Source organism: Mustelus asterias, chromosome 9 (genome assembly GCF_964213995.1).
Source record: "Mustelus asterias chromosome 9, sMusAst1.hap1.1, whole genome shotgun sequence".
Classification (NCBI taxonomy): domain Eukaryota; kingdom Metazoa; phylum Chordata; class Chondrichthyes; order Carcharhiniformes; family Triakidae; genus Mustelus; species Mustelus asterias.
The window spans coordinates 16850234-16871655 of record NC_135809.1 but is presented as its reverse complement, the minus strand read 5'-3'; the positions used below and the strand labels follow the sequence as shown (position 1 = coordinate 16871655).

The 21422-nt window shown below is 38.7% G+C and overlaps 1 protein-coding gene across 6 annotated transcripts in view; it reads right to left on the bottom strand.

Moving 5' to 3' along the window:
- The window catches only part of cnot2 (CCR4-NOT transcription complex, subunit 2), a 134510-nt gene that overhangs the window by 111592 nt on the left and 1496 nt on the right, over nucleotides 1–21422 (bottom strand). For 2 of the 6 annotated variants that reach the window (XM_078219748.1, XM_078219752.1), the window contains exon 2: nucleotides 19783–19941. The exons of 2 other annotated variants lie outside the window; for them this stretch is intronic. The gene's annotated coding sequence lies outside the window, so the exon portion shown is untranslated. Of the gene's footprint in view, nucleotides 1–19782; nucleotides 19942–20134; nucleotides 20201–21422 lie in introns of all 6 variants that reach the window. 2 more of the 6 variants (XM_078219749.1, XM_078219750.1) reach the window with 2 other exon arrangements.

The following is a 21422-nucleotide window of genomic DNA, read 5'->3' as shown; positions in this document are numbered from 1 at the left end:
TTGAGGATCCGGGTTAGAATCCCGCCACGGCAGATGGTGGAATTTGAATTCAATTTTTAAAAATCTGGAAATAAGAATCTACTGATGACCAAGAAACCATTGTCGATTGTCGGAAAAACCCATCTGGCTCCCGGATGTCCTTTAGGGAAGGAAATCTGCTGTCCTTACCTGGTCTGGCTTACATGTGCCACAGCAATGTGGTTGACTCTCAACTGCCCTCAGGCAACTAAGGATAGGCAATAAATGCTGGCCAGCTAGTGACGCTGATGTCCCATGAATGAATAATAAATAATTTAAATGAATCATCAAGATTGAGTGATATTCTTATGAAGACATTAGATGTTTAATACAAACTGCGCAGATGTATTGATAACCATGGGGCAGTGTTATGCACAACCAATAATGGAGGCAAAGTTTAGGTCGGGGTAGGAATGGGAATTTAACACTCCAGATTATATTATTTTCAGGACTGACAGAAAAGAGGGCTGGTGTGATAGTATTAATGATGGATTGTATCACACTGCGAGAACATCACAAAGTTGCATGGACTTGCAATAAGGAGGATTCAATATGGGTAAGAGTTAGGAAAGAAGGAAAATGTTCAAGTGCGCTGTGCATTAAAGGTCACAAAATACTGAGATGGGATAGATCTGCATACAACCTAGAGAAATAAACAAGGGCGTAATAATATTGGATGATCTTAGCTATTCCAAGATAGACTATTATGAAGGTAACATAAGTGGTCAAAGTAGGGAACAAACTTCCTTGACCAGTATGGTCAACCTAGCCCAACATGGAAAGAAGCACTTCTTAATTTTAGTTCTGAAAAATAAGGTGAATTAATTGATGCAAGAGTGGAAGAATTAGGAAACAAAAGACAGTATTTTAAATAAGAATGCTGCAGTAGAAAAAAAGAACCATCAATAAGGCAACTAAATTAGCCCAAATTAAATGAATAGCAGTTAGCAGATAGGACAATGGAACAACAAAGACAAAAATTCTCAATTACAAAAGAAAAATCTTCCTATAAGTACAAAACAAGCCTATTAAATGATGAGAGTTCCATTTGATCTCTTCCAATAATATTCACAACCACCTCCTTGCTGTACCATCTCCAGTGGCCTCTGTACTCTCATCGTCTTGGTCACCAATAGGGCCATCTCTGACTTTTTATTTTCATCCCTCACCATCACATCTCCTTTCCCCTTTGAGGAAATCGACCCCTGGAAAAACTCTTCCAGGTTGCTTTCAAGTTTCCAACTGCTAAGGTTTTGGCTCTGCCAATCACAGATAGTTTTACAGTTGTCCATTTTCTGACCTTACCTTTGATGCCTTTTACCAGCAAAACCTGCAATCTGTCTCTCATGTCAGTTGCTCCCCCCTCCAACATATCTCCCATCCTCATTCCTTCAAGTTCTTCATCACTCCACCCACTTATATAAAATCTCACCTGTTGCCCCCATATCCATGCAAACCACTATCCATCTCCAAACTTTCTTTTTCTCCATCGTCTAAGTCTCCTCCTACATTCACACTATTCGTTCCTGAACTCTATTGGAATCCCTCAAATTAGGTTTGGCCAGTCACAGCACCAAACTGGCCTAAAGTCACAAATGACTTCTTCTGTGACTGTGACCAAGGTACATCATCCTTTCTGCAGCTTTTGATGCTACAGTCCTCCTCAATGGGATTGTACTTATTAGGTCAGACTCCAAGCCACTTACCTATCATTTGGCAGCCAGAACATCTCCAGGAATGGTTTCACTTCCCAATTATATGTTGTTAACTCCAGAGTCCCATAAGGAATTATGTTTAACCCTCTTCTCTTCATCCATATGCTCTCCTTTGACAACATCTGCAGACACTGGGTCAGGTTCCACCTGCAAGCCACTGACACCCAGATCAATGTTGCCAGGCTGACTGCCCAACAGCCAGTTTTGGATGAGTTGCAAATTGCTCCAGTTAAATATTGGAAAGACCAAAGTCACTATCTTCACCCCATCACAACCTCCATCCACTCAGCATGCCACCTCAGGCTCAGTCAAACTGTTTACAACCTCAGCATGCTAAGGGGATGGTTGGCATTCAAAATGTTTTTCTACAAACATAAAAGAGTAATCTTGTATAGGATGACGGTATGACAAATATAATAAATAAATACCTTGTGTAAAGTCTGCATCAACTATTTTTTAAAATATTGGATATGAAACTATGGATGTACTGGAGAATGTTGTGGAACAACTGTCAGAGATAATTGGTTAAATAAAATAATAAAAAAGTAAAGGTTTGTATATTATCGGATCCTGATGGTTAAGATTGATGTAGGAGAAAGTTAAAAAAAGGATAGCAGGGGCTCCAACCACAATTTTTCAAACATCCATAATATACAAATTGTGCCTGGGCACTCACCAGATGGCAGACAATGTACCCCTCTATACAAGAAGGAATAAAAGAAATAATGGGTTACTACAGGCCAATTATTCTAAAATTAGTTATAGGCATATTTTTAGAACTTCAAATCAGATTTTCAAATGCATCAGTCATTCAAGAATAGCAAGTTTAGATTTTTTTTAAGGCAAGTTGGTTTCATAATGCTTTTAGAAAAAGATACTGGATAAAAGATAAATAGACGTAGACCCTATGGTAGTTGATAAAATGTCTCACACAAAGTTTGCCAGAAAAATTCAAATGTATGGTTTAGAAGAAATACAGCAGCATAGATAGAAAGTTAGTTCATAAACAAGAAAAAAAGATAGAGGTACAGACAGGCATTTTTGTGGCCACGATCGAGACTCCAGGATGGTGTGTTGCCTCCCTGGTGCCGGGGTCAAGGAGGTCTCTGAGCGGTTGCAGGACATTCTTAAGGGGGAGGGTGAGCAGCCTTAGGTCATTGTACGCATTGCTACCCATGACATTGGGAGGAAAAGAGATGAGGTTCTGAAGTGTTAGGGGGAGAGAGGCAGAAAACTAAAGTGCAGGGCTTCGAGGGTAGTAATTTCTGGACTACTGCCAGTGCCACATGCTGGTGAGAGTACGAATAGGAAGATTAGGCAGATAAATGCGTGGCTTGAGAGCTGGTGTATGGGGCAAGGATTTATATTTGTAGATCACTGGGATCTCAGGACTGGCAGCTCAGTGTTCCAGGGTATAAATGCTATAGGAACGATGGAACGGGGGTAAGAGGGGGAGTTTTTGATTAGGGAGAACATTACGGCAGGTACAGAGAGAGGGGATATATCCGAGGGTTCGCCCACTGAGTCTATATGGGTACAAATGAGAAATAAGACGGGGGAGATCACCTCGATAGGATTGTACTATAGGCCCCCAAATAGTCAGCAGAAAATTGAGGAGCAAACATGTAAGGAGATTGCAGATACTCCAAGAAAAATAGGGTGGTAATAGCAGGGGACTTTAACTTTCCCAACATTGGCTGGAGCAGCCATAGTATTAGGGGCTTGGACGAAGAGAAATTTGTTGAGTATATTCAGGAGGAATTTCTCATTCAGTATGTGGATGGCCCAACTAGAGAGGGGGCAAAACTTGACCTCGTCTTGGGAAATAAGGAAGGGCAAGTGCAGAAGTGTTAAGTGAGGGACCACTTTGGGACCGGTGACCATAATTCCATTAGTTTTAAGATAACTATGGAGAATAATAGGTCTGGCCCAAAAGTTAAAATTCTAAATTGGGGCAAGGTCAATTTTGATGGTATCAGGCAGGAACTTTCAAAAGTTGATTGGGGGAGTCCGTTGGCAGGCAAAGGGATGCCTGGTAAATGGGAGGCTTTCAAAAGTGTGTTAACCAGGGTTCAAGGTAAGCACATTCCTCTTAGAGTGAAGTGCAAGGCTGGCAGAAGTAGGGAATCCTGGATGACTCAGAATACTGAGGCCCTGGTCAAGAAGAAGAAAGAGGCATATGATATGCATAGGCAGCTGAGATCAAGTGAATTCCTTGAAGAGTATAGAGGGTGTCAGGGTAGAGTTAAGGGAGAAATCAGGAGGACAAAAAGGGGACACGAGATTGCTTTGGCAGATAAAGGAGAATCCAAAGAGCTTCTACAAAACAAAGGAAAAAAGAGTAACTACGGAGAGAGTAGGGCCTCTTAAGGATCAACAAGTTCATCTATGTGCAGAGCCACAAGAGGTGGGCGAGATCCTAAATGAATATTTCTCATCAGTATTTACTGTTGAGAAAGGCATGGATGTTAAGGAACTTGGGGAAATAAATAGTGATGTCTTGAGGAGTATACATATTACAGAGAGATGCTGGAAGTCTTAAAGCGCATCAAAGTAGATAAATCCCCAGGACCAGATGAAGTGTATCCCAGGAAGCTATGGGAGGCTAGGAAGAAATTGCAGGTCCCCTAGAGATATTTGAATCATCGACAGCCACAGGTGAGGTGCCTGAAGATTGGAGGGTGGCAAATGTTGTGCCTTTGTTTCAGAAAGGCTGCAGGGAAAAGCCTGGGAACTTACAGGCCGGTGAGCCTAACGTGTGCAGTAGGTAAGTTGTTAGAAGGTATTCTGAGAGACAGGATGTACAGGCATTTAGAGAGGCAAGGACTGATTAGGGCCAGTCAGCATGGCTTTGTGAGTGAAAAATTGTCTCTCATGAATTTGATTTGAATTTTTTGAAGGGGTAACCAAGAAGGTAAATGAGGGCAGTGTAGTTGACTTTGTCTACATAGACTTTAGCAAGGCCTTTGACAAAGTACCACATAGTAGGTTGTTGCATAAGGTTAAATCTCACGGATCCAGAGTGAGGTAGCCAATTTGATATAAAATTGGCTTGACGACAGAAAACAGAGGGTGGTTGTAGAGGGTTATTTTTCAAACCAGAGACCTGTGACCAGCGGTGTGCCTCAGGGACTGTTGGACTTTAACCTGGTGTTGTTAAACTTCTTACTGTGTTTACCCCAGTCCAACGCCGGCATCTCCACACCAGCGGTGTGCCTCAGGGATTGGTGCTGGGTCCACTGTTATTTGTCATTTATGATTTGGATGAGAATTTAGGAGGCATGGTTAGTAAGTTTGCAGATGACACCAAGATTGGTGACATAGTGGACAGTGAAGGTTATCTAGGATTGCAACGGGATCTTGATCAATTGGGCTGATGAAGGGCAGATAGGAGTTTAATTTAGATAAATGCAAGGTGATGCATTTTGGTAGATTGAACCAGGGCAGGACTTACTCAGTTAATGGTAGGGCGTTGGGGAAAGTTATAGAACAAAGAGATCTAGGGTACAGGTTCATAGCTCCTTGAAAGTGGAGTCACAAGTGGACAGAGTGGTGAAGAAGGCATTCGGCATGCTTGGTTTCATTGGTCAGAACATTGAATACAGGAGTTAGGATGTCTTGTTGAGTTGTACAAGACATTGGTAATACTTGGAATACCGTGTACAGTTCTGGTCACCCTATTATAGAAGTTATGTTAAACTGGAAAGAGTGCAGAAAAGATTTACAAGGATGCTACCAGGACTTGATGGTTTGAGTTTTAACGAGGCTGGATAGATTGGGACTTTTTTTCCCTGGACTGTAGGAGGCTTAGGGGTGATCTTAGAGGTCTATAAAATAATGAGGGCACAGATAGTCAACATCTTTTCCTGAAGGTAGGGGAGTCTAAAACAAGAGGACATAGGTTTAAAATGAGAGGGGAAGAGATACAAAAGAGTCCAGAGGGGCAATTTTTTCATATAGAGGATGGTAGAAAGCAGAGGGTAATGGTGGAAGGATGCTTGTCGGACTGGAGGTCTTGGTGTGCCTTAGGGGTCAGTGCTGGGCCTACTGCTGTTTGTTATCTATATCAACGATTTGGATGAGAATGTACAAGGCATGATCAGTAAGTTTGCAGAGGACACTAAAATAGGTGGTATTGTAGAGTGAGGAAGGTTTTCAAAAATTGCAGCAGGATCTTGATCAGTTGGGGAAGTGGGCCATGAAATGGCAAATGGAGTTCAATACAGATACGTGTGAGGTGTTGCATTTTGGAAAGTCAAATCAAAGTAGGACTTTCACGGTGAATGGTGGGACCTTAGGGAGTATCGTGGAACAGAGGGACCTTGGAGTTCAGGTGCACAGATCTCCAAAGGTGGAGTCACAGGTAGATAGGGCAGTGAAGGCGGCTTTTGGCATGCTGGCCTTCATCAGTCAGGGAATTGAGTATAGAAGTTGGGAAGTTATGTTGCAGTTGGTGAGGCCGCACCTGGAGTATTGTGTTCAGTTTTCGCCACCTTGGTCTAGGAAAGATGTTCTTAAACTGGAGAGAGTGCAAAAGAGATTTACAAAGATGTTGCCAGGACTCAAGGGATTGCATTATAGGGAGAGATTGGACAGGCTCAGACTTTTTTCTTTGGAGCGTAGGAGAGGTGTATAGGGTCATGAGAGGCATGGATATGGTGACTGCACTCAGTCTTCTTCCCAGGGTTGGGGAATCGAGAACTAGAGGGCATAAGTTTAAGTTAAGAGGGGAAAGAATTAATGGGAACCTGAGGAGCAACTCTTATCTTTACACAGAGGGTGGTACGTATGTGGAATGAGCTGCCAGAGGGAGTGGTTGAGGCAGGGACACTGACAACATTTAAAAGGTATTTGGACGGATACAAGGATAGGAAAGGTTGAGAGAGATAGGGGCTAAATACAGGCAAATGGAGTTAGCTTAGATGGGCATTTTGGTCAGCATGGACCAGTTTGGGCCGAAGGGCCTGTCTCCATGCCATAGATTCTATGGGTATAGAGGGATATGGGTCAAATGTGGGCATTTGGAATAGCTTAGTGGTAAAAACTGGGCGGCATGGACAAGCTGGGCTGAAGGGCCTGTTACCATGCTGTAAACCTCTATGATTAGAGTTAACAGGTGTTGTCTTGCATTCCACAAGATTAGTATGAAATTTACCCCAGGGGTAAGTGAGTAGTCTATGTATATCTTTGCAAAATTTGGACATGGATGCAGGAATAAAAATTTGTTAATGTAGGTTTGGCAACAGCAAGGTAAACTATATAATATAATAATATGCAGATAAGTTAGCAGGTAGATAAGTTGCGGATGCAATTTCATGCACAGAAATGCATTGTAGCACATTGAGAGAGATAAAGCAAGGAATGGGAATGTACACTCAAAAGAAAGGCACAGAGGGTTTGGAGGAACAGAAAGATTGATGGCTGCAAATACATAATTCCACAAGAAGGAATGTAAACCAATAAAATAATCAATTGCATTTTATCAATAGAATATAGATTAAAAGAACCACAGGATACTGCAAGCAGTTTTGGGTGCCTCACTGTAAAAAAAATTCAATCTGTAAAGAGCACACAGTAATTGTCAAGGATATTCCATGAAAATAGATAGATTTGAGATACCACACCTATTTGAACTGGAGCAGGGACAGATAAGACAAAACCTAACAGTTTTGTTAAGCTACAAGTGTTTTGTTAGACTCAATAGTAAACGACTATTTTTCCTGGTATAAGGAATCACTAGTAAGTGGTCATCAATTTAAAATAATCACTAGGAGGTTTGGAGAACTTCTTTTCCACAGTAAATTACGAGAACATGGAGGCAGTAGTCGAGATACAGCATTGAAACTCATCTCTATTCCTCGTGCTACATTCCCAGACCAGATCCCGATTCTGTTTAGTGCCAGAAAAGACCTCAACTTGTTGCAATCCCAAACCAGACACCCAAATCTTGTCATGATCCTGGACTAGAACCACCATTGCCTCCTGACTATGAAACCATTGTCAATTTTTGTAAAAACCCATCTGGTTCATTAATGTCCTTTAGGGAAGGAAATCTGCCACCCTTACCTGGCCTGCCATACATGTGACTCGGATCCACAGCAATGTGGTTGGCTCTTAATGCCCTCAAGAATGAGCAATTAAATACTGGCCCAGCCAGCAACACCCACATCCCATGAAAGAATAAATAAAAAACACCAACATCCAAAATTAACATGAATTAGCAGGCAAATTGTGCAGTTTGTGGTATGTTTGAGCACATTAAATGGCAGGCACAACTAAGACAGGTCCCTCAAATTTTCTCAGCAACCTGCCCAGCATCAGCAATTACTGAAGGTCACAAAATCTTTTCAAACTTGATTCTACGCCTGAGGAATTTTAGCTTTTCTTTTTCTAAGACCTTTGATTTCCCTCAAAAGCCTTTCTGGCTCGGATTGCGCCAACTGCTCATCTCCCAGTTGCTCAATCTCTTCTCTCCAGACTGTATCCCACTGGATTCACAAGACTGCACCCCGGCATTGAGTTACTAGCACGCGATTCCAGCTTTCTAGCTCGTTTTAGAACTCCACTGCCCAGAGGTTTTCCTTTGCCCCAACTCCGGGCGGCCGGGGGGGAGGGGGGGGGGCGGAATTCAAAGCTACAATACCTTAGTATTCCACTGCTCCATGATCAAACATGGCACAGTATTTTTTTCTTCATATACTAAGCATTGAACTATCAAACACAAAATAACTATACAATTGGAAGAATAGTTCCACATTCAATATGAAGTCTACTTTCTTTACACAATATCAAGAATACCACAATTTTAAAATACCAAATTACAGATGGATGGACACAATGCAGCTAGAAATTCCCAATGTTATCTCCTCAGAATTGATACACTCATCAAGTTGCAATTACCTGGAATTTCTTTTGAAAGTATCCAGATTCGAGCACTTTTTGCTTTAGTGCCAAAGAATAGAATATTTTAATGGTTTGCTATAACACAGGTAGTGTTCACTTTCTCAATTTCCCAACCAAAAAGATACACATATACAAAAGGAAAGTATTGTGGATGCTGGAGTGCTGAAATAAAACAGATAATGCTGGAAAAACTCAACAGATCTGGCAGCATCTGTGGAGAGAGAAACAGAGTTAGCCTTTTGGGTCCAATATGACACTCCTTTGACAGTTGCAAAGATAAGTTATATAGGACATGAAACATTATTTCCCCCTCCACAGATGCTGCCAGGCTTGTTGAGTTACCAGCACTTTCTGTTTCCAATATAAGAAAGATACACAAAACTGAAATATTCGTACAAAGTTAACAAGAAAGGGAATATTATATTTACTCTAATTCCTTCTTAAAAATACAAGAATTCTTCGCGGTCAGAGGAAGGAGAAAATATTTTCTGATGTTCTAAATGAAATGTTACGGGTTATCACTTTAGAAGACCTGTAAACAGGCTGTCTCTGTTTCTTTACTTTTACATGCATCACTATTTTTCCCTCTCGCGTTTCAACATTAGGAATACCATAACACAAGACTAAAGATCTAGAATAGAAAATACGTAATATTCAAAAATCTATTTTTTGCTTCAAATACTTTTAAATACACTGGTTGTTCCACACCAAGGTGGGGACCACAGCACAGTGCAGTGAACCCTGGGAGTGGGGGGTGGGGGGGGGGGGGGGGTGTGGATAAGGTGTAGAGTTTTATAATTAAAACAGAAGTAATTTATTTCAGCATTCGCTAAAAGTTCTCTACTCCTGTTGTTGAATCCACTCGGGCTGAACCAGAGCGCACAAGGACATGGTGTTCTCTTCAAATTTCAACTGAGTTTCAAGCCACAAGTCATATCCACCATTAAGATGCCCTTGATCATTACTTTGCTTCTAGTGCTCAAGACCCTATCCATTATCATGCTGCCTTTGATTGCATTGTTCAAACTCCACCAACCATTACATTTGCACTATCCTGCTCACTCTTAGCACATCGGTTTACAATTCTTTTATGGGCTTGGTGAACTTCTGCAACTTACAACAACCCTACCAACCCATGTTCTTCAGTCACCTAATGGTGATCTGCTGTGCTTTTGGTCATCACTTCAATTTTCTTTATTACTTGGCATCAGTTTCCTCCTCATGAAGCACCTTGCAACATTTTCTATGCAAGGAGCACAATATAAATCTGAGTAGTCATTGGTTCTAAAATAGTCTGCTGCATTTAAAAGCATTTCATGACATTTTGCAATTAGAGCAATAGTGCCTAATCACCTCAATTCACAATGCTATTAGTCACTCTTGAAATACCACCGGCAGGAGCAAAACTGCAGATACTTTGTTTCAGCCCATTCATCAGAAATTCACAATCCGCTGTAGCATCTACTGCCTCACTGGGATTCCTTAACAATGTTATTGTTTTTTGGGGGTTATTCTGATTAATCATGCACAATTTCATTGGAGTTGCATGAATACATTTCAACCTAATTAGGGATGTCTAAAATAATGGAAGTCCCTTCAGTTTTACACTTAATAAAATCTTTGCTTTTAAATGGGATTTTTGCCTATTTTGGGTCTTGGGTCCAAACATTTTCTTAAACTGAATCAACATTGACAGTAGGGAAGACATGACTGAGGCACAAGTAACACAGCTCCAATTCAAGCATCATCAGGTTCCTTCACCGACACCCTTGTTCACAAACTTCAAAATAAGAACTGACTTCAGACACCATGACTGATATATAGAGATCTTCACTCCTTTAAATTAAGTTTGCCCAACTGAGTAAACTCAAGTTAACAGCATTAATGGCAGATTGTACAAACTCTTACTTGATCTTCCAGTGGGACAGCATTCAGGTACTGGACCCCTTATCCGGCATCCTAAAATCCAGAAGGACCCTAAAATTGGCTACGTTCGAAGCTGGCACCCTGGATAGCAATTTGAATAAAACCCTTTTACTCTTCGTACTTTATTTTAATAGTATACCCAAATTCCGACACACATTCCAGTGCTGAACTTCTCAAGAGTCCAGTACCTGTACTTGTTTTTAAGTGAACAAGAGCACCAACTATATCTGAAGAATGCCTTGAATTCTGCTCAATATTATACTTGGTCAACAGAAAGGAAACAAAAGAAGGCAAATGCTCCAAAACAAGTACAAATAACTATTTTGGTGGTTTGGTTAAGAGATTGGAAAACAAAATCTGTTCTTCAAAAATAAAAGATCTTCAATGTCAGGTTGAACAAACACAAGTCTTCAGTTTCATGTCTTCACCAACAACACAGTTGAAGTACGAGTTCAATTTGAAACTACAATTTTCTGATTCAGAAGCAACATTGCATCCAATGCTAATTTCTAATGCCTATAAATGCATACAGAACAACCAAACAAAATCAGAATTTTTTTTATTAATTCAAGGGATGTGGGCTTTATCCCCAATTGCTCGAAAAGGTGATTGGCCGAATGCCTCACCTTTCATGGTAAACAGTGCAAAAGAAAATTCAATCACTTTCAGATTCTTATACAAATCTTGTTCCTCTCACTTTGAAATTAGATATTTCACTTCCTCACAGCTAACCCATCATCTCCTAATCAGTTTACTTCTCAATCTGCTTCTGCTATTTTTAAAAGTCCAGGGAACAAAATGATAAACAGATGAAAATGAACAAATTCCAAAAGGGATGGTAATCAGTACTGAGTCTCAGCCTAGGATGCTTCCTTGATTTGACATTGCAACTTCACACAAATTAATTCCGATGCCCAATACTGTCAAAAACAGGAACCCCTCCAGTCTGATTTCCCATTACAATCACAGCTATCATGATTGAGCAGAAAATAACATTAAACTATGTGTTAGTAATAACTCATCATAATTGATTTTATTATTTTACCAGAGCGTTTGTTGAATCTTAAAACAACATAGGCTACAAATACACATATCGCACTAGCATGAAACAAGTTTGGTCTGCATAAATGCTGTAGTTGTGATGCAAATCCAGCTCCCACTGGACTATGGATTTGCACAATTTAGCACCGAAATGGAACAAAAGCTCTCTGCACTGATATTACAGTTGCAGTAACCTTATACTTAAATGCATACAGTTTTGCCAAGCAGACTTTAAAGTCTTCCAGGAAAAATACATTGCACTACACTACATTCCACTCTCATGTTTTTATCCCTCCCAAATTAGGTATAAACAACAATTCCAATAAGGAAAACTGAGCAAGTTCATTGGGTATAGAGAAATAACTAGCAATAACAGACAATTATCACCTCTACAAGGGATAAACCAACTAGGATTGTGCCAAATATCATGGAAATTAAACACTCCTTTTGATGTTATTTTGTCAGTTTTAATATGCAATTCTACTTCAACAAGTTGTGTGTGAATTCCACACATTAGCTATTTTATATAGACATATATGTCTAGGGGGAGGCGATGCACTAGTAGTATTATCGCTAGACAATTAATCCAGAAACTCCCCAGAAATGTTCTGGGGACTTGGGTTCAAATTCTGGCATGGTGGAATTTGAATTCAATAAAAAAAGTATCTGGAATTAAGAATCTACTGATTCTACACGAAACCATTGTCGGAAAAACCCATCTGGTTCACTAATGTCCTTTAGGGAAGGAAATCTGCCGTCCTTACCTGGTGTGGTCTACATGTGACTCCAGAGCCGTGGCAATGTGGATGACTCTCAACTGCCCTCCAAGGGCAACTAGGGACGGGCAATAAATGTTGGCTGGTGAGCCAGCGATGCCCACATCCCATGAATTTTTAAAAAACATTACATTCTTTAGTGGTTATTTTCAAACTTCACTGTGTGAATACCTGCAGCAAGAACTGGCACACTCCATGAGGCCCTATCTTAACTTGTGAATAATTCACATATCGGTTGCCCATAGAAAGCAGTCCCATCATAAAAGAAAACATAATGGTTGGTATTCAGCAACAGAAACAACGAACTGTTATTTATGTTAGCCAGCATAGAAAACTAAATTACTAGAAATTTGATAATTTTGCAAAGGTTTTTGGACATCAATTTGAATATTTTTGCTTTAGAAGTCTGTTTTAAAAGTGCTCAAATCTTTATTCAACATTCTTTAAACCTTGCACAAAATAAACATTTTTAAATTATGTTAAAGGTATGGTGCCATTTGATTTGGGAAGAAACTGATTTTTTTAATCAATTCATCTACTGAAAATTCAATAATTTAAATTAAGCAACATAACCAACAGACAACAAACTGGAAATTTAATGTACATAAAATCATGAATCAGATCATTCAAACTGTAACATCAAATTAAAAGTAGCCTTGTGTCCAAACATTATGGTGTACAGTAATCATTGTTTGACACACTGATAGTAATTTGTTGAAATGTTTGTAATCCAACAGAAAAATTTCATCAAGTATGTACCTACAATATTGATCAACTAATAGATATAACATGCTGGATTTCAGTCGGGAAATAATAGTGAGGCTAAAAGTGCTTGCCATTATTGAAGTATATATTGACTAGTAACTACAAGGAATCACACATGCACAGGTAAATGTAGAAATCAGAAAACTGCTGTGTAGGAAGCCCAACTCATCCAGAAGCTGTACTATACAGGTATCTCATCAACAGAGTCATCGTTAAACACCATTTGGTTGCCATACTTACCTGATAAGATCACCAGAAAACATTACAACCTGTCTATTCCAGTGTACATAAATTTTTAACGCCGTGATAACTGCCAAACTACCTCGCTGAAATGGAAAGTGAACTTCTACAATTCCTTCAGATGTTAATGGTTAAAGATTTAAAACGCTTTTTTAAAAACTGTTTTTAATCACTTTTTCTCTCAATCCCATCTTTCTTTCCTTCTGTAATTCAGTTTCTTTATCCGATTTGTCACAATATTCGAACTAACAATCCCAGTTCAGACATTGGTTTGTCATTACAAATTTTCAAATTCACTAGTTAAGGAGATGCACAGTTGTGTGCCCTCTTCACAAGTCCCAGGCCGCCTGTACATGCACTGCACCAAAATGGCTCCCCAATTACAGTAACTTTCAGTGCAAAATCCTATGGAAAGTCTGTGGGCATATGCAGGTGTAATGAAAAGTCATTCATACGTTGTCAAAGATAAAATACAGCCAGTACTTGTGCACACAATATCCACCAATATACTATAACCTTTTCCAAAAAGTATAATTCATTCTCTACAAATCTTACTATTCTAATCATGCATGTGGAAATGGCTTTTTAGACTCAGTGGCTAACAAAATCAAGCAACTCTGTGATGACAGCTACATCAGAGTGAACCAACTCCAAAGTTGGAGACTAATTGACTAGCTCTGCCACAAGTTATGATGGACTGAATGGTCTCTTTTATTTTACACTGCTTCACAGTACGATGCAACTTTGATGTGGCCTCCATGCCATGCGATCCAAACTCAGTGCTTACTGTGGATATTTATTAGAAATTCAAGGACACCAATGGGGGGGTTGCTGATGTACCAAAACATGCAAATTGAAACAAATTTATAAGAAAATGAAGGGGAAGAGGAGGAGAAGCCAAAAACAAAACCTAAATTCAACAACTACCTTCAATCCAAAACTATTAATTTCATAAATATAGACCTTGGACATAGGCAATACTGGTTTATATATTTCCTATATGCATACTGTGCAAATCCCAGACTTATCTGCAGAAATTTTATGAATTATTCAGCAACTAACTGAAATCAGTACAGTGTGAACCTAAAATTGATACTGAAATAGAGAAGATACATTCATTCTGAAGATAATTTCAAACACCAAGCCTTGCAGAAACAATGTAATAACTTTCCATCAGATGCTAAAAGTTTTTGAACATTGGCCTACAGGAATTTTTACAGGAGTTTTAATTGACCTGAATTGCAACAAGCTATCCTCAGTCCCAACACACTTGCAGCCCTACTCGAATTTCTTGAAAATATGATGGACTGCAAAAATGTGAAACTTTGCATGCCGTAGAACCATTCAAGTTTTGAAACTTACCACCCATGTTTTATAGCCTCACACTAACACTTTAATGACTTCAATGAAAAATTATTCATCTTTTTAACACTCACTTTCTACCAAAACAGCATAGGTATTACACCTCGGAAGCTAAAGAACAATACCCTTAGAACAATTACACTCCGGAAAGCTTCATTTGCAATATTCATTTTACAAGCATTTGAGATATTTTCATGAACCATTAATTTCTTAATGCACCAACTCTTTACACACAAATTTTGTTTCATTAATTAAAGTGCAAAATAAGTTAAAGTGCAGGCAAAGTCATAATGTTCATAAAATGTTCATAGGGGACGTGATGGTCTAGTGGCATCACTAGACTATTAATCCAGAAATTCAGCTATTGTTCTGGGAACCCAGGATCAAATCCCACCACGGTGGATGGTGGAATTTGAATTCAATAATAAATATCTGGAATTAAGAATCTACGATGACCATGAAACATTGTCGATTGTCGGAAAAACCCATCTGGTTCACTAATGTCCTTTAGGGAAGGAAATCTGCCATCCTTATCTGGTCTGGCCTACATGTGACTCCAGAGCCACAGCAATGTGGTTGACTCTCAACTGCCCTCTGAAATGGCCTAGCAAGTCACTCAGTTGTACAAGAGCAACTAGGAATGGGCAATAAATGCTGGCCAGCCAGTGATGTTCATGTCCCACGAATGAATTTTTAAAAAGTGGTTCCAGGAATTCTCTCGGGTAAATTTTACAAATAATGAATTAATAAATTCAAAATTCTGTACTGCCCACTGCTTATGCTTCTTCTGGACAAAGTTCAGCTTCAAGAACTCAAATTAATTAACTTATTTACTTAGTTTCTAAACCCTCGCGGTTGCCCATAATACATTAAGAAAAATGCAACACTATAATAAAAGTTAGCAGGAGTATTTTACTAAACACACAGCATATTCCAGAATGAATGTATAGAAATTCAAAACCCTGAAATCGAATTCATCTAGGCTGTGGTTCTGAGCCTTTAGAAATTAAGAGATTAACTTTCTTGCTTTATCTGGCATCATTACCTACTTTCAAGCTGAGAGATGATAAAATGATCACAATATTAGACAGGTGTGCAAACATATATAGCAAATGCATATAGCTGATGTGATTTTAAACTATGAGGCTGAGAAATTCCAATTTAATGTTGAACAAACTCCATCTGTGCTGCTGGTTCTGGAACTACCAAGCTCCTGGCATCAAGTTTTATTATGCTTGGCAAATTAGTTGCACTGCTCAGCACTTGCCAGCAGTTAGCTCTCAAAATTTAAACCCTAATCTGTAGTAGTGACTAAAGACAACTCTGCACAAGACATGAGGATATAATCCAAATATCCAAAAATCAAAGTGCCCCTTTATTCAACCATGACTTAATCCTTCTAAGGGAATGTTAAATGTCTAAACAATTCCCAAAGTGGAGTAGATTTAAATTACGTATCAGTAATAGGACAAAGTAACTAGCAAAAACCTATTGAGAACCAGTGTGTTTTAATTTTTAAAATGCTTTTAATGTAGTTAGTATTTGATTTAAATTAAACATTAAACAACTCCAGCTTTGCTGAAAATAGCCTAAAACAGAAATATATTTTGGTATGAAGCAGGAGAAATAAAATGTCCTAAGAAAAGTTCCGTTTCATTGGAGAAATGATTCCCAACTTTTTTTTTCATAAATAGTATGCAGATATAAGCACATATCTAACCTAAAGTAGCATCAGAAGATTTGAGCACAAAATTAACAACAAAGCTCCAGACAAGAATCAATTCTGATAAAAGGTCTGAAATGTTAACTCTGTTCTCTCTCTGTAAATGTGACCTGACCTGCTGATCATTTCCAGCATTTTCTGTTTTTATTTCTGATTAGGAGCATTCTTCCTCCACATGGTAGAAGACATGTGCATAATAAATAGTTGGATCTAGCAACTTGTGTCATGTCCAGATTTTTAACAAATTATTTGAACCACCAGTTTAGATTGTGAGTTATAAAAGGCAAGTACAGAGAAAAAATCTGAAGAATATAAAGGGTCCAAATGTCACATTAACATAGCAACCAAATATATATCATGTGGAATGCAAGGCTGAAAATATGCTTTAGTTCTTTACTTGGCTTACTTTTGGAAGAAAATTTCAGCATTTTCCATCTGGAGATTAAATAGATAGAAGCCAGTTTAACAAATCATATACATTCTGTGGAAGGGGCTGGCCCAAAACCCAACGGCTGTTTTTCCTTATGAATTGGACAGGTGTCGAAGTGGGTAATGTGATCATGGGCTGTACAGTGACATCATCACTTTAAGTTGCGGAACCTAAGCTTGGGGGGGATTTTCAGGGTCTGGTCACCACGGGCACAAATCCCATTATGGCCGCAAACTCTCACAAGAGGGCCACAATGGGATTTGTACCAGGGAGATCTCAGAATAAGATCTTTTCCACCCGACCCCGACAGTGACATAATCAGGTATCAATTTGAATAGATAGCCCCTGGCTGGTCAGGGACATGGCTGGCACTGCCATGGAGCAGGGCCTCTAAGGAACCCCAATGGGATGCCTCCCATTATGCTTGGGGGAAGCTGCATTGCGGGGAGGGCTGGGCTCTGATGCCCCAGTGTCTGCGATGATAAGACAGTCATCTGTACATTAAGTGCTTGGGGGGGGAAGGTTGCCCCTTTATGGTCAAGAGTTGGGGGTGTTTAACTTAAATTTGTGATCGGATCATCCAGTGGAGCCGACTTTGCATCTTTAAGCCATGACCCTCAGGAACGGCAGGGCAAAGCACACACTCCTTGCTTTTTTTTGACCAAGTGTCAAAGGTCTGAAGAGAAAACCTGGCTGTTTCTCTGGGGAGAAACATGTCTGTTTTCAGTTATAACCTGACACTGCCATTTTTTAGGAAAATACCTCCCTTAAAGTCTATAGCAACAATAGTGTTCTCAAGTTCATTTTGTTAACTTGTACCACCCACAATCAGAGCATGGCAAAAGTACAAAACATAGTTTAGTTTTGCATCTAAGTTTTCAATTTGTTTTCGAGTGCGGCTTAGTTCAATAGTCTTGTGCATTGGAACTACATCAGCAATTATAATTTTGGTACAATCTAGAATTGAAGACCACTCTACTTTACTGACCCCTGGGAAAAGTATTGTAGCACGTATGCTTACCAGATGTAAAAGAACAACAAAAACTTGGTCAATTACACATTGCAAGATTTAGTTTAAGAGAAAACAGTAATCTTGCTGTCCTATCCAATATTCACTAAAGAAAATTAGCAGGCCATTGTTATTTGTGAGACCTTGCTATGTGCAAAATGGCTGATGCATTTGTTTACTTAACAGTAAGTGTACTTTAACACCACTTCTAATGTGCAGTCTCTCGCTTTCAAAAATGTTTTCAAACTACTCAAATTCAGATGAAACCGCCAAGTTGTACTCTTCTCAAACAGGATCCTGGCTTTTGCAGGTTGTTTCAACAAACATGTCAAGTTTTCTCTGACCTGTTCTATCATGACAATAACATTAAAACGCCTACCTGCTCTTCTACAAGAAAGTTCACTTTCCTTAGTTATCACTGACTGACTAGAGGAAACTAGAAAATAAATTTACCCCTAAATTAAGTGTAGTTTACCACTTTAATTTATTTAGAACAATAAAGAAAATGGTTTGCACCTTGTAAATGTTATTCAATCACCTAAATTATGCTCATTGTTTAGATTTTGGTTGAAGTACTTTCTGCTAATTGTCAGAACAAAAATATTAAGTCCAGAATTCATGAAGTTTTGCTCTTAGAATGGTGGCTTGAAAATTCAAACAATAAATACACATTTGGTGCAATGTTAAAAGTTGACTAACTTCTTGTAGTACTGAAACATAGAGTTTTTTTAAAAAGCTGATCTCTTCATTTAGGTGAAGCTTGCATTTTGTGTCGACCCCCAAATTCCCTAAGAAGGTGGGTAATGGACCTTTTCCTTGAATTTCTACACTCCTTTTTCTCACAACAACAGTGTTAGGTAGGGTTATAAATAAGTCAGACACACAGGGTGAAAGCAAGTAATGAATGGCCCAACCAAGGTACAAAAATAAACCCCTAAAGGCTTCAAGTTCAAAATTATTGCTATTAGACAAGGACAATAATGGAATACCAATCAAATTAACCCAACATGGCATCCTGGTTTAATATTCTAAAAACAAGTGTCACATTTTCATACTGATTCTGCATAACTTCAAATCTGCACAGAATATTAAATATTCTGAATTGCACTGGGCTTCCAAACTCCACCAAAATTCTGAAATGGCAAGGACCACCTCAAACTCACCTGAACTAACTCAGTGTTGTCTACTAAATTGACACAACCAGACTTGGTTCTGAATTCTGGATTCTTGGCAAAACAGCCAACATATTTCTCACATCTCCCCCACACCCCATAAAATGTTTCTGCCATGCCACTAATTAACTAGCTTTCCTCATTACACTGATTGCTGTACCGAGACTGGCTAAATAACTCTCAAATGTTCAAAAGAAACTAAAAATGTTCTACTTCCTGCAAACAACACTTATATATTGTTGGTATTTGTTTGAGAAGGATACTTCAGCTTGTCATCACAATGGGGTTAGTCTAAGTTAAGGGAAAAATGTACCACATGAAGCAGAATACCAGTTTGTGGAGCGGCAGATGGAAACGGGGTCACATTTTACCTCAGATGCCTGCTATTATACATGCAAAGGAATTTTACAACTCTGCAGGACAAAGACCAACCTAACATCTTTTTTTTAAGTAATGTGCCATTACTGAAAGACAACTTTACTTAATGGACCATGAGCTCAGTTTGAGCTCTACCGTCAGTCAGCATCTGCAGGGAGGACTAAAAATGGAGGACACCATGAGCAATTCCAACTCAATACATATACCAACAGTTTTACAACATTTTTAGCCAACTGCAGGAGTGGAATTACATTTCCCATAATTAAATGTACAACAATGTTAATGTCACTACATCTGCAACATCATATGAATTCTGATTCAAACCTTTCCAAGGAGAGGTGAGGTTGGTTAATTGAGATTCTAGTGACTCCAAGTCAACCACTTGCCATGAAAGTACGTCTTAAGAAGTCATGAAAAACTGGTACGGCTGTGGGTTGGTCTACAATATTTGAGCAAGAATAAGGATGAAGGTGCCATTCTTCACTTTAAAAAAAGAAGAGAGTGTCACAGTGAAAAAAAAACAAAATAGTTATCTTGCCAGTTATTATCTTCAAAAGGTAATCAAACGTTTTGATCTCTTAAAAATCAATAATACTAAACATCAAGTCAGTAACAAACATTTATCTTTCACAGTATTGTACTCTTTAACATAAAACCAAAGTCATTTAGAACATACCCTATTTTCCAATGCTCCTGGACAACGTACGGGTAAATGGTATTCAATATAGCCTCTTCTTATCCACTTAAAAATAACCAAATCATCATTTCAATTATTCCAATAAAATGTGCTTTGAAAGCTTGCAGAATCAGGATTTTCACTCCCTGGTCATTGCTGAAAAGAGATACATGTTATTGAAGCTTTTTGTCTTGCATTCATCACTCCTAATGAGTGCAAACAAAAAGCTTTAGCAACATGCCTCTCTTTTTAGCAACATTCAAGTTCTGTACACTCTGGTCATTCATTAAAAGCTACATGATTGTTTTCCAATAATGCAAGATCACAATACTCTGTTGGTTAACTTGTCTTAACATTTTACTGTCAAGCTCCAATAATCCTCAAAGTTTTATGATTTAGTGCATCAGGAATATGCCCGAGGAAAAAAACTTAAAATAATACTTTTTTAATTTGTGCAATAGTCCAAGCATTACCATTATCAGTGATTGACCCGTTTTAACTTCTAACAGTGAAGCAGATCCAAGTACAGGATCACAAAGTGTTCTCTCCAAATGTAACCCAAGCTTGAAAGGACAAATTCTTTAAGTGTAACACTGGGTGTTTTATGAATAATGTGCACAAAATTCAAAATGTTCACAAACCCATATGCTGCTTTACTGAGATCCTAGTGACAATCAATTCAATTAAGTGGCATTTCTTCGGCCAATACAATTAGCCGCTAGCATCAGTACACTACTTTTTGAGCAACCTCTTTCATTTTCTGGAGGGGAAAAAACAAGACTAAGAATATTAAAACACTATTAATAAAAACATGTCACAATATCAAAAGCCTTGAGTCATGAAAATGCAATTATCTTTGTAGTGATGTCCCTAACAATACAGTATTGGCTATATGAAGTAATGGCAAGTAGGCAAACACTTTCACACAGCTGAAAGACAGTTGCAAAATTTGTTGATGTGCAATAAATGGCAAAGAATCCACAGAGTAGCACCTCAATTGCAAATGTGAGAATGCCCACTTACTATGTTAACATTACAGGCTTTTGATTAGAGATAACTTTTGTGGACATACAACTTTGGAAACCATTCTTTTGGGTTAAGAAAACATCCTCTCAGCTGGTGCTATCAAAATACCTGAGTATAAAGCTAAATACAGAAGTTACAAGCTCTATTTGTTTAGTGTAGTCAGCAACACCAATTTGCATATTTTGAAACCTACATCTTGTACCAGTGTTGCTGACATCAAAGGTACTACAATTTCTAAATCCAATTGTCACACACTACAGTG